The sequence below is a fragment of the Pleurodeles waltl genome, chromosome 5 (genome assembly GCF_031143425.1).
Source record: "Pleurodeles waltl isolate 20211129_DDA chromosome 5, aPleWal1.hap1.20221129, whole genome shotgun sequence".
In the NCBI taxonomy this organism is placed as follows: domain Eukaryota; kingdom Metazoa; phylum Chordata; class Amphibia; order Caudata; family Salamandridae; genus Pleurodeles; species Pleurodeles waltl.
In genome coordinates, this window is record NC_090444.1 from 730,321,656 (window position 1) to 730,335,965 (window position 14,310).

Here is a 14,310-nt window from a genome sequence, read left to right on the forward strand (position 1 = left end):
GTCGAGCCTAAATTATGCTAGTAACACCAGTGGAGCATAAATTGCACTGGGCCTGATGTAGATGTGGAATAGTACATTTCTACATCTCTACATGCACACACTTTTCGACATTTTGGTCCTCGATATTCTGGATGTTAAGGTAGAATGATATTCCCTACTTGATAGTCTCGACCACCATCCTCCCTGTATTTTGTATCTTATTCAGAAGCAAGAAAAAAGCTATACCTTATAATGGCACCCACTAAAATATAGCATTCTGAAAAAGGGTGTTCCTCATAATTATTGAGCAGGGAATATCGTGCGATCTTAATACAGTAGAAAGAATATCGAGGGGCAAAATATTGAAAGGTAAGTATGGATAAATTTCCTATACCTAACTCCACATTAATGAACATTGACGATAAATATATATTCAATGTGTGCAGGTGTGGCGTTTAAAATAATGAATCGATAATTCCGCTATCTGCACTGATTGGATATTTTTGGCCCACGACATTTTGTCAATGATATTATATCACGATATTCCTTTGCTCCATATTCCATGCTATAATCGACAAAAGGAGAACGGCAAGCAGTCTTCCTCACTATTGGTTTGAAACATTCAGCTTTTCCTTATTCAACAGCAAGCATTTCTAAATATCTGCTGGACACATACACAACTTAAAGACTTACCCTCACAAAGGCATCCTCTTACTGAAGATGTAACCAAGTTAATGATATCTGTGACATATTCATCTGTTGTTGGACGTCTGTTGGTCAATGATTGTATTAAGGTTAAATGTAGACAATAAAAACTCCGTTGCATACAATTCAAAGCGCCTGTTTATTGCTCAGAGGATCATCTTAAGAAATTGGAAAAATAGGCAAAAGTTTAAAAAAAACAAGGAGTAGATGTATCTGTACAAGTGTCATATAATGGCATTGGAAATAATAATTTACCTCTGAGGAATGAGAAGTCGGGTTTTAAGAACAACTGGAGTAAATCATGGGAGACATTTTCTCTCATGTATTGCTGCAGTAACGATATCTTTAATTGCATATCTTCTTCTGTTCCCACCTCGTGATGTGCAACGTGATTGTTTCTTTTTTCCACTTCAAGCTACATATGACTGAGATTTACAGCTGACTTTGTATGGACGTTACATTATAACTTTTTACTCTATTTGCTTCTCTGTATCTTTGTAGTTTAAATTGTCTTCCGGTTTTTACTAGTTAAATGTTATTTCTGCCTGCACAGCTCCTTTCAGCAGCTTCCCAACAAATGTAAGCATTGGTTACCTCCGTTATTAGCTGCTACGGGGATAGGGAAGCAACTCGTGGCTATTCCACTTCAACGACCCTCATTATGAGTGGCCTGGAGGCGCATGTGTTTTTTTATCGCGTACGATAACATTTGATTCCGCAGAGAATGGAACTTATCGAGAGTGATTAACAATATTAGCACACTATCCGGAATATTTGGCAATAACATGTAGATTTTTGGTGCTGTCTGCACCAAAGCCCGCCTGGCCTAGTAAATAATGGGCAATTCCCCTTCTTACTATTCAGCATGACTGAGTTGCCTAAATTGAGCAAGGGAAGGAAACCTTGTTACACCCAGTAGTTAGCAGGTATGATAAACTTCGTATTACTTATAAATCCAGTTCACGCACTGGTGTTCATCTATCATTTCATCCTTCTATTCACCCATCCATATTTTCATTCAGCCATTAATTCACACCAGGCATCCATTCAGACGTCCTTCCTTTTCTCCCATCCTTCCTCACTTTGACTCTCTCTTCCTTCTGTTCTTGCAAAATTCCTTCTTAACCTCGTCCTTCCTTGCTTTATTTAACACTTGCTTGCACCTATCTAGCCAATAATCCATGCATCCATCCATCCACTTATTCATCTTTCCATGCACCCATTGCACTGTTCACCCATCCACCCTTTCAGTTTTCCGTCCATCCACGCATCCAGCTAGGCATCCACAGTTCCCACTCAGATGCTCTTTACCCATCCATCCATTTATCCATTCATCCATATTTTCACCCATTCATTAATCTTTTCTCTGATCTTTTCTTTCAACCACCCTCACCTTTCCACCCTATTTTTCCATATATTCTTACAGTCATCCTGTCAACATTTTATACATTGGTCCATCCATCCTCTTAGCCTTCAAATCATGCTTTCTTCTTTGTATTTATTCACTTTTTCAGTCATCCATTCTATCTCTTCCATCCGTTCATTTATTACGCTTCCATCAGTCTACATAGCCTTCCTTTGACCCATCCAGCACCCTTCAATTTAACTGCCCTTTACCCCTTTCATGTGTTGCCTTATTGTTTGTGCAGTTGTATTTTTGTGATACTTTGCAACATTGTATTGTGTACGTTGCCCATATGTTGTGTTGTTTTGTTGCTTGTGTTATACTATCGTTTTATGTTCTGTTGTTCACTTCAGAGACATCAATAAATGCTGCTAGATTTGCCGCCAAAAGCAACACATTTCTTTACATTTCCAATGGCAAAAAAAAAAAAATTGCCACTGTCGAAGGTGGAAAAATATCACTCCTTCAGTTTTTTAACTGTTTAAGACATCAGTGAAACCAATTTTGCGACAGAGACATGTTTTAAATGAGCAAATCAGCACTTCTAGTGCTCACTTTATGTGAAATAGCCACAGGCCCTAACCCGTAAATGAACACTGAGCATTACTTCCTGTAAAGCAGCCGGGATGGAAATTTAGGGGATCAAAGGTGAACATTCATGATAGTTCATCGGTAGCATGGTGGAAGACTAGTGCTTTCAGGACTAGAGGAATCAAGGCCCAGATTTAAGAGGGCCTAACGCCTCCTTGCGCAATATTAGCATCATTTTTTTTACGCTAATGTGGCCCAACGAGGCCAAAATCGATGCTTCAGATTTACAAAGTGCACAATGCATGCATTGCGCCACTTTGTAACCCCTTGAGCTGTGGCACTTTGTAACCCCTTGAGCCACATTATGCCTGCATATCGTGTGAAAGGGGGGTGTTCCCCCATTAGCGGGGCTGAAAAAAAGATTTCTTTGAGACAATTTTTGTAGCATTTTTAACACCTGCACAGAGCAGGCATTAAAAGGAGGCACACCATGGGGCAGATTTAGGAAAAGTGACGCTGTATCCAATGCTAATCCCGCAAAGCACATTGAAGACTTTTAAAGCCTGCTCTGTGTAGTCGTTAAAACTGCTGCAAAAAATGGTGCAAAGTAATCTTTTAGATTTCTTTGTGCCATTTTTTTCAGCCCCACAAACAGGTCAATGCCCCCCCCCCCTTGCATACATTATGCCTGGCTCAGGCATTCTATGACAAAACACTGTGGAGGGGTGAGAGGAAATATTTGTCTGTCCGACCTCCCTGTAACTATATATTCACACTAGAGGACAGAAAAATATACCTTGTGTACAAAACCCACCTGATTTGTTTTCTTAAAAGGTTTTCTTCATGTCAGAGGGAGGATCGGTCTTCCGACCCTCCCAAGATGGCCACCATGGCTTAGGTTAGGCGGGACTCGACGCCCCAGCCTATTCACGTGGCATGATGGGAGTGACGTCACACCAGGAAGTACCTTTATTCGAATCCCCGTCCCGCTTGCAATCTCTACGCGGAGCGGTACTATAAGCAGCACCATACCCTTGACGAAGTAAGGAGGGGGCTTGGGGATGGGATTGTGAATGGGGGCATGTTCGTATATTGGCAATATACCGTGAGAGTGAGGCGATCACCTGATTTATGATAGATCGCCGTACACGCTCGGTAAACAAGATCGAAGGACACAGGGGTTCGGGATCAAAAGAGTAGATCACGAAGGGGCCGGCGGGCGGAAAACAGAGGCCCAGCCATATTATAAGAATGAAACGGTCCTAAATCCCCTCTGGGGGAGCCTCAAATGGATACATATAGAGAACGGACCTACTGAATATGAATGACCATATAAGAAATAACATCAGCAGAACCCGGGAGGGCTGGCGGGCGGAAATAGAGGCTCAAGTTAATAGTGAGAACGCAATGGGCACCCGTAATGTGTGACAATAGCATTTATACATCCACCTTGTAGAAGAATGAATTTTGAGTGACAACGTTTGGAGCATAGGACCCGTGTGGGCCGAAGGGCAATAGGAGAACATGCCATACACGTCTCTTTGTATAGCTACTTCCTATAACTACAACAGTTGTGTTTTTTACCCTTATACAATGTGTGACTACAGGGTGGTGCTCCCGCTCGGCACTGACAAAAGCGAGTAATAATGAAAACTCAGTAAGTATACACACATTGGCTATCTCTTCTTCACTCACTGTTCTGGTGGGAATTTTGGACTTGGGCATATGATTAGAGTGCACGGGTGGATCTGATAAATTATATGGAGACCACCGATAGAGACATGGAAATTAGGGAACCAAGTGCACATCCTGGATATTATTTTGGCCTACACATAAGGGTGATGGGCTTAGGAATAACCAACACAGTTAGATACCCTGCCTTATTAGGACACATATATTGATTCTTGGTATCTTGTATGTTTTCTATCTTCTACAGATAACAGAGTGTGTTGACTTATGAGAAACTATCTCAGGAACACGAATAATTAAGTCTCCTGACTAAAGGACAGGTAGGGGCACACATAAATAATGGGACAGGACGAAGGTCCTGAAGAAGGCCTAATGACCCTAGGTGGCAACCCTAAATGGCCAAAACATGTTGACCCTTCACAGATATTGGGGTGTCCGGGTAATTAGTTCCTGGTAACACCACTGATGATAAATTTTAACCCGGTCCGGGCTACACTGGAATAAAATTGAAGGAGTGATTAGCCTGAGACAGTTTGATGTTTTTTCTGTTGTTCGTCTTTGGTCTCTGTACCATTATTGTTGGATATGTCTGATGTGTTTCATGTCCCCCCACCCTTACTGCTCCACTCCGAAGTGGAATTATATCTCGGAGTGTGTTAGCAGGGCCCTATGATGAAGCATGCCACAAATTGTGGGTGCAGACATTATGTGGCCAAGGGGTTATGAACTGGTGCAATGAATGCATTGCGCCACTTTGTAAATCTGCTGCGGCGGTTTTGGCCTTGTTGGGCCACAATAGCGTAAAAAAAGACACTAGTGTGGCATAAAAGGGCTAGGCCCTCTGAAATCTTGGTTCATTATTTATAATGGGCCTCAATGTACTTTGCAGGATTAGCGTCAACATTTTTGATGCTAATCCTGGAAAGCGCCAAACTAGTGTCAAAGTTTTTGACGCTAGTTTCCCAACTACCGCCATGGTGCGCTGTATCTTTAATACGGCACACACATGGTGGCGCTAGAGGGGCACTAAGGGGCACAAGAAAAGTGGAGCTGCATTGGATGCAGTTCCACTTTTCTTAAATCTGCCCCCAAGTGTCAGAGATGTTTTTATTACATAAAGGTTAGGTGAGTGGAAAAACCTGCCTCCGTGCGATTGTTTCAGCATCCCAATATGTCACGTGCTTCTACAATATAATTACTCCTATCAGCAAGATAATGCAGCGTATAAAACGCCCCACCACACATAATATCAATGCTTTCAAGTGGCAAGGAGGTGTTCTGGTGATAACATTCACCACAAATCCATTAGTGAAATGTTATTTTGTCACCAAGCACTGAACATGACGTATTGCAACCTTAATTATATGTTTGTTCATGTACTGCGGCTTTAGCTGGAATAAATCTATAATTATAATAATGCCTCATCTTGCTAGCCCTTCATTTCTTTTGATGCAGTTCAGAGAATTATTGCAAAAAAACACAAGCCTGATATTTTCACTTGCCACCTAATGACCGCAAAAGGTTTCTGTCACTCATAGAAAGGAATTGGACATCTGTCAAAAGTGAAATAATGTGCATGGTTCAATTGCAGGAGTTAACAGTGTGACAGATAATGCGAGAGAGTTATGAAAGCGAGGGCTGATCGCCACCTTAAAACCTTAACTGACCTGTGTGTCAGATGGGAATTGTTATCCTCTTGGCCTCTTGTGCATACTTAATACGTGTTAGCAAGACACATGTTAAAAGGAACTTGCCTTTGCTAAGTCAGCAATTGACGATTTAAAATATGTGGTAAAAATATTTGTCCTTTGCGTCTACCCTTGACAGAGCGTTAGCTATTACAAGAGACTTGTAGTAACTCCACCCCATTTAGTTACCACTACTAGGGGCACCAGTAGCTCAAGATGGGAGGAAAGTGCAAATGAGACCCTGGGGTCTATTTAGACATGAGATATTACCAATGGACTAATTAGATATTGTATTTACAGAGCGTTCGAGTTAAATTTAAAATCGTTTGCAGAAAAAGGCCTAGTGCCAAATTAATATATAAAATGAAATTTAAAAATCCTTATTAGTCTAACTGTGAAGGAGTACTAATTAGGGATTGTGGCATTCTATTCTGTGCACAAGAATACACAGATTCGAGGTTAGGTTTGAATTGCTGGTCGAGAAACCTAGCTCACAGTGCAAAGATAGTATTTCAAGGTATCAGGGGCCAGATGTAGGTATGCCCTGAATTGCGACTCGCAAATTGCGAGTCAGAGCGACTCGCAATTTGCGAGTCGCATTTCAGGATGCAGGATGGTGTCCCTGACACCATCTGCGACTCGCAAGGGGGTCGCAAAGGCCCACCTCATTAATATTAATGAAGTGGGTCGCAATTTGCGACCCCCTTGCGACTCGCAGCACTCACAGAGATGGTGGCCTGCTGGAGACAGCAGACCATCATGTCTGTGACTGCTTTTAAATAAAGCAGTTTTTTTTTTGTAATGCAGCCCGTTTTCCTTAAAGGAAAACGAGATGCATTACAAAATGAAAAAATAAAACGTTTCAGTTTCATTTTTTAAGAGCAGGCAGCGGTCCATAGGACTACTGCCTGCTCTGAAAACATGTTTTCCAGGCCATTCACAAAGGGAAAGTGGTCCCATGGGGACCCCTTCCCTTTTGCAATTGGGTTACCACCAGTGTGACACTGGTGGTAACTTCGATTGCTTTGCGACCGCGTTTGCGGTCACAAAGCAATGCAGCATCGCTCTGCGACTCACAAATAGGAAGGCGAACACCCCTTCCTATTTGCGACTCGCAGTCCCGTTTTGCGAGTCGGTAACCAGGTTACCGACTCGCAAAACGGCAATTGGGCATCGCAATGTGGGTTTTCAACGTCCCAAACAGCAAAATTCGCTGTTTGCGACGTTCAAAACCTTTGCTACATCTGGCCCTATATCTCTATCAGTGGGTGCTTGATTCCCTCCCAAAGGTAGATAAAAGGTTTACTTGTTTTGATTTCTTGACATTGGGAATTATGGTTAGGGTTTGTTTAGAAATTGTATTGTGTATATATTGTGAAGGTTTGGTTGGAGCAATAATGACAAAACCTAAGGAATTATTTTATGGTGTGGAAGGTCCACTTCCAGGGGCAAGTGCTGCATGTGAGATGCTGCTGAATCATGGTTTACAAATGGTCTGTGGTTTAAATGATACCATAATGCTATTAAAGGTGATAAAAAGTTCCAGTTTCTTGACAGTGACACATTTGGTGTGCAGAAAAATGATTATTTGAGGTTGTATCATGTTTGATATGAGACCACAAAAGAGTCAAGCTGGCAAAACTACGACTACTTTGTTGGAAGTAAGATTGTATTTACGGAACAAGGAGTGGAGTGAGAACTAGTTATAAACTGTGGGCAGGTTTCTGATTGCTACAAACACAAAAATAAAACAAAATAGCGTAAGACGAAAACAAAAATGAGAGGAAATATTAGAAAAATAGTGGGAATGAATATTATTCTGAGGAAGTGGATGAATTTATAGATAATTTGCTAACCCTGATGACACCACCTCCATATAATGAGGCTGAAGCAGAAGCGCTAGAAGCTAGAATGAGTGAGTAGATTGAAAGGCATTACACATCAATATTGAGGGATGAACAGTTATGTGAGGCAAACTCTGTGGAAATTAACACATGAAAACTTAAATAGGATTTAAGGCTAACTGAGGATTCGGACATTCATAAAGATAAAATTAAAAAAATATATGAAAGAAGAATTTGTATTTTTGGATTGGAAGCAGGGAAGCGTGCTACTCGTGCATATGAAAAACTTGAGAGGTTGGCAGAGGAATGTAAATTTGAAGAATACAACTAATTTTGGACACTTACAGTAAAAGAATGTCAGTTGCAAAAAGACAGCATTGAGAACAAATCTCTGAGAATTCATTGGCTTCATCAGAGACTGTGAAATGCACAAAGCTGGTTGGGCCCAGACTTCTGAAAAGGCCTAAAAGGCGAAAAGGGTTGCAAGTCCGAGTGATTCTGAATATGAAATGACTGCTAAAAGAGCATCATTTGCAAGCAGTAACTGGAGGATCATATGTGCATGTTCAGTGGATGTGACTTTTACAAAGAATTTTCTGAAGCTTAGGGCCAGGTGGACAAACACTTTGCGATTTCTAAGTCGATTGCAAATAGGTTAACAATTTGGAAAATGTGCATTTGGTATGTATCAATTGGTTCTTCAGCTCTAATCCCAAAAATAGCAATGTGAATTGAATGTTATTGATTCACTAGTTTATCAACTGAAAGTAACAATCACCTATTACCACTTCTCATTTTTGATTTCTTAGTTTTGGATGCAGTGTTGGCAAACTACGAATAGTCACAAAAACTGCTTTTTGTACTAGCAAGGTACCATCAAGTGGAAGCAAATTCTACACCCCAAAATATAACCTCAACTGTACACCCATGTATTGATGAATCAGAGATGGTGTTAAATCTCAATTTCACGAGACAATGAATTCCCAGGATAAGGCACACCTCCACAACACATCAAAAATATAGTCAGTTAACTAAGGGCACACTCAATAATTGAGTTCTATATCAGGAAGAGGATTTATTGCAAAAATTCAAAAGATGTAGACAAAAATCATAAATGTAACTCCATAAAGTAAATGCCAAGAAGGATCTCAGTAAATAGGACATACAGAGTAAGTGCAAAATCAGAATAACTCCCAAATGAATGATAAAATCAAAGAAAAATCAGACAGCATCTCTAGTAGCATCTGAAAAGTCTCAGGACGTGCTAGTTCACCCCTAAAATCAAGCATTTATATACACATTTTTCCATAGAAAAATCATCAAATTCAGCAGAGTCATCATGGTGTGAGCAAAATAATCATCTTGCCAGAAAATCAGAGCACAACTATATAAAATGGCACATTGCCTTAGCATCTAAGCAGTATCCCACCACATGATTTTTGATTCTGCCCACTATATGCTAATGTAGTCCAGAGAAGTCAGAACAAACTAGTTACATGAAGAACAGCACAATATTATGAATCATTAGGGTATAGTGAGCTAGCAGAAGGACTTAAACCATCATATTTCTATGTCTGTGTTGAAAGATGTTTTTCAAGAACAGCAAGAACAACATCAATGGAAATAAATAAACATGACCCTGCTTGACTACATGCCTGTAAAAGAATGAACAGTGTACATGCAGGAGAAAACATCTATTTATAACAAGATGGTGATACAGCCTCATTGAGGCCTAGTTAACCTAAGCCCAGAAAATACACTTCAGTGCACTATAGCACAATTGTTTCAATACATTATCACCATCTGAGTTTGTGCATATAAAAATGAGAGTAAATTCTCATTTCACATGCTATTAGTATAAAATGCTCAAAAACTTCCACCACACTTAGCTACTCTGCATGCTGCTCTGTATGCTATGGTGAGGAGGTAAGCTTTTTGCTCCACACCAGCACAAGAGAAGACAACCCCACAAGGCATTTCTAGAGTCAGGGTGACTTTATTTCAGTAGACTGAGGAGATGATATATAACAAGTAGAGGCTCAGCAGCACATTTGTTTTGGATTTCATTTCTGAATTATACACTGTGTTGTTGAAGGACACGCACAGAAGTGTTTCTATCTCCACACACATTCTTCAGCTACTTTGCTGCCTATACATTTTAGCCTAAGAAAACTTTCAGCGGGTTGTTGCCACAGCAAGAGTGGCTTGATTTATTGTTGTGTAACACATTTCACACAGGTTATAGGTTGTGTGGATGGCACACATGCTTCATTTGCCCTCCTAGTCCTACTGAATTATTATACTAGAGTCAACACTCCTTAAACATTCAGATAGTTTACGCAGTTGGCCCTTTATTAACTGGCTTGCTGGCTAAATTTCCAATTTCCACTCATGACTCCTGTATATTCTGGAACTGTGCTCTATACACTCAGTTTGCAAGTGAAAATATTGAGGATGACTTTCGTTTACACGTTTGTAACTTTCCTGATTGAGATGTATTAATCCATACACTCTAGTTGTGATTTTAATAGTATGTTTGGTTTGCGTTAGCTGACTGTGCTTATACATTACCCACGTGGATAATTACCCCATATGTGAATAAAACTACAAGAAGCCAACGTGGTACAATATTGCCCAAAAGCGAAGAAAGGCTGCTATAGAGTGGAGTTTTGGGCTGCTTAAGGTGGGGTTTCCCTGCCTTCATAAGAGTGGAGGAACACTCCAAAATTCAAGTCTAGAGGTATGCAAGGTAGTGGCAGTGTGGGATATGCTGCTCATCATAGCTACCAGGAAGGGACTTCCAGTGCAGCTACAGCAGGACAGCTCTGATGAAGAGGAAGACCATCCAACCCCCAAATCCATCCCAGGATGCCAGCAGAGCAGCAGATGTAAGGGAGAGACAGAGATAAATAACGAACATTTCTTTAGATAAATCTATTCAAACACATACATGCAATATAAAATGAAGTACTCTAAAATGCAGCAAAGTAATATTTATTTCCATGTTTTGTTCACAGGAAATGTGAAGCCACACAAATTGGAGTGTGAAAAACTTTTTTCCTATTAACAGAAAATACAAATGCTCAATAGTGTAAACAATACGTTTTTGCTTTGACTTTCAGAAACAAATTATTTAATAGCTCTCTTTTGCTTGCAGAAAGTGATTCTTTCTAGATTACTTTGCAACTTATCTTTTCTAAATCTGCAGCCTGGCTGCATGTATGCCTCGGGCCAGATTTCTAAAGGAGTTGTGCTGTCCTTGTATCACGCAAGGTGATGCAAGGCAGCGTAATTAGTTGATGCAGATTTACAATGCGATGCAAAGGACGATTTAGCCACCTTGTGTGGCTTTATAAAGAAATGTAACACAATGCAGTGGCTTGCACTCCAGTACGATACATTTTCCCCTGGTAAGCATTCAAAGGGTGGAACATGGGCCTCCACAGCATTCACCCATGATTTTGACACAATTTGAGATTCAGAAAAGGTTTGTGAACCTGGAATTTCATCAAACTGGTATCCCTCCTGTTGGATAGCATACCGAGGAGAAAAAACTTTTTCACATCATTATTTCACCTTTCTATGCATGATGCATTCTGCAGTGTACACACAGGAAGAGAAAAATGCCTCTTTGGACTCTTTTTGTGCAGGAAATTATGGCTTCTGGCACGTAACCAATCATGCCCGTAACACAGTTATCCTTGCACTGTGATGCCAAGGTACCTGCATTGACACTAAGCAGCACATAGTGCGCCAATTCAAGGAGAGAACATAAATGCTCCATATCTTTGTAAATATGGAGCATTTCTGCTCTCTCCCTTTAATGCAATCCAGCTCTACAAGTTCCCTTGCTGTGCTACACTGCGTGTCATCATACAAAATAGGCCCTCTAAACCTCAGACACAGGTATACTATTGTGGCTAGAAGCCTCCTCACTTTTATTGTGAAGGGGTAGTCTGACTACTAGAATGTGTTTGCATACTTTGCAAAAATACAAGACAGCATGACACGTTACCTGCCCTAAATTATTTGCAACATCTTTTCTACAGTGTGCAGTTTCTTGCTGAATATGAATGATTTGACTGAGTATCTCTGTCGCTGTTGTCAATTTCTATATACTTTTACACAGAGTTTGCATTTCAAAGAACTGTCAGTGTCTTTTGTTAGGTTGCTGTGCCTCATCAACTATAGAATCACGTAATGACTTCATTGTTTCATTCAAACTGTCAATGCAATTACCAATAGCAGACATGCCTTCATCCACGTTTAGTGCTAAGATGTTAATGACATCCAATTTTTTTGTTTCAATGTCTAACATTGTTTGCTCAGTTTTATCAAATTTCACTCTAAATGAGGTGGCACATGTATCATCAGGTCTTCTTGGAAGTCGTGTGTTGGAAAGTGGATTATTGGCAAGGGCAGGTAAGTAATAGGCCACTAACCCGCACTAGGTCCAGGTAGGTCTCAATAATTAACCCCAGCTCAACTCTTGGTAGCTTGGCAACAAGCAAAAAGGCTTAACTTTGAAGACAAAGGGCCTCATTATGACCCTGGAGGTCTTTAGACCACCAGGGCCACAGTGGTGGTCTGACCGCTGCCAAAGCGGTGGTCCAACCGTTTTGGCGGAGGTCAGACCGCCACATTATGACCATGGAAAAAGTGCCACGTCGGACCACCAGCACCGCCAATTTTTCTCTACCGGAGGGGCTGACAGTGCCAGTGGTCCTAATCTGCCAGGGCAGCGCTGCATGTAGCGCCACCCTGGGGATTACGACCCGCCCCTCTCCACCAGCTTTTACATGGCGGTAGCACCACCATGTAAAAGCCGGCAGAGACAGGGTGCAAAGGGCCCCAGGGTGGCCCATGCACTTGGCATGGGCATTGCAGGGGTCCCTATGGATGGCCCCTTTATGCTTTTCACGGTCTGCAATGCAGACAGTAATAATGTGACAGGTGCTGTTGCACCGTATGCACTGCAACATTGCCGCTGGCTTCTTTATGAGCTGGTGTCAGTGTTGTGGGCTGTTCCCTGCTCACCCATCGGGGAACTTGTAATGGGGCCTGCAGGAAGGCAGCCGCACTGGTGGGAACCTGACTGCGGGAGTTTGGTGGGCTGGCTTTTCTGCCCACCAAACTCAAAATGACCCCCAAAGTGTGTAAAGCATTCCAAATATCACAAAACAGTAATAAAATAAAACACAGGAAAAGTTTGAAAATCGAAAACCATTTATAAAAATAGGAAATATTTTTATCTTGAATTTGACACCAAAACAAATAAAATCGCATAAGGGAAACCTGAGATATGAATTTTGAAAGAATAAGGCCCTCATTACAACCCTGGCGGTAAATCCCACTTACCGCCGTGCAGAAGTGCGCCAACATACAGTGGCCGCGGCGGAAATCCGCTACAGGTATTACGACCCACATCTCGTAATCCGCCACAAAACAGACACCCACACAAGTCCGCCACACCAAAGGTCAGTGATAAACTGGCGATACCAAAACCTACACCGTCACACCAACAAAAATACACCCACACTATCATGACCCACGAATCAACGCAGCGGTCTTTCAACCGCGTTAATCCATTGGCGGTACACACCGCCACGCTCAAAATATACACACACTTACAAAACACAACCGCATTGGACAATTCAAAATACACACACCTGATACACATACACACACCACACCCACAAACCCACAAGAATATAAAACACATACCCACATTACCCACAACCCCTTACTACGACATTTTGGGGAAGAAGCACAGAGAGGCAATAGCCAACAGTACACCAGCATCCACAAGCACACCACATCATCACTCATACAACATCCACGCAACTCAAAGAATACACAGCAACACACCATTTCACACAGCACAACAAACATCACCTCACACATTACCCACACCACATCATGGCACCTCAAAGACGCCACAGGTTTTCTGAGGAGGAGCTCAGGGTCATGGTGGAGGAAATCATCCGGGTAGAGCCACTGTTACGTACTGCGCTGGACTTCTCACCTCTGGATTTCGGATTGGCGAATACACCAAGTCTTCTACAGGTCCTGGATACTCCCAGATAAGGGCGATCCCTTCTAGTAGCCACGATGCCGCTTGACAGGCTACGCCAAAGCAGTCCGTACCCTCCAGAAGGAGTCCCAGAGGGAAAAAACCCCAACACTGGGGAAAAAACCTCTAACAGGAACTCCTGAAGGAAAACAAGAAAAAACAGGACTTGACAACAGGAAACAAAAATAGGCAAAATCCAGGGTAAAAGGCAGGAAAAAAGGAACAGGCAAAAAATATCCCAAGGCAAAAGCAGGAACAAAGAACAGGCAAAAATCTCCCAAGGTAAAAGCAGGAACAAAGAACAGGCAAAAATCTCCCAAGGCAAAAAAGCAGGAACAAAGAACAGGAGCGAACAGCACAACCAGAAGGAAGTGTTTGCAACGCAAGGAGGAACAA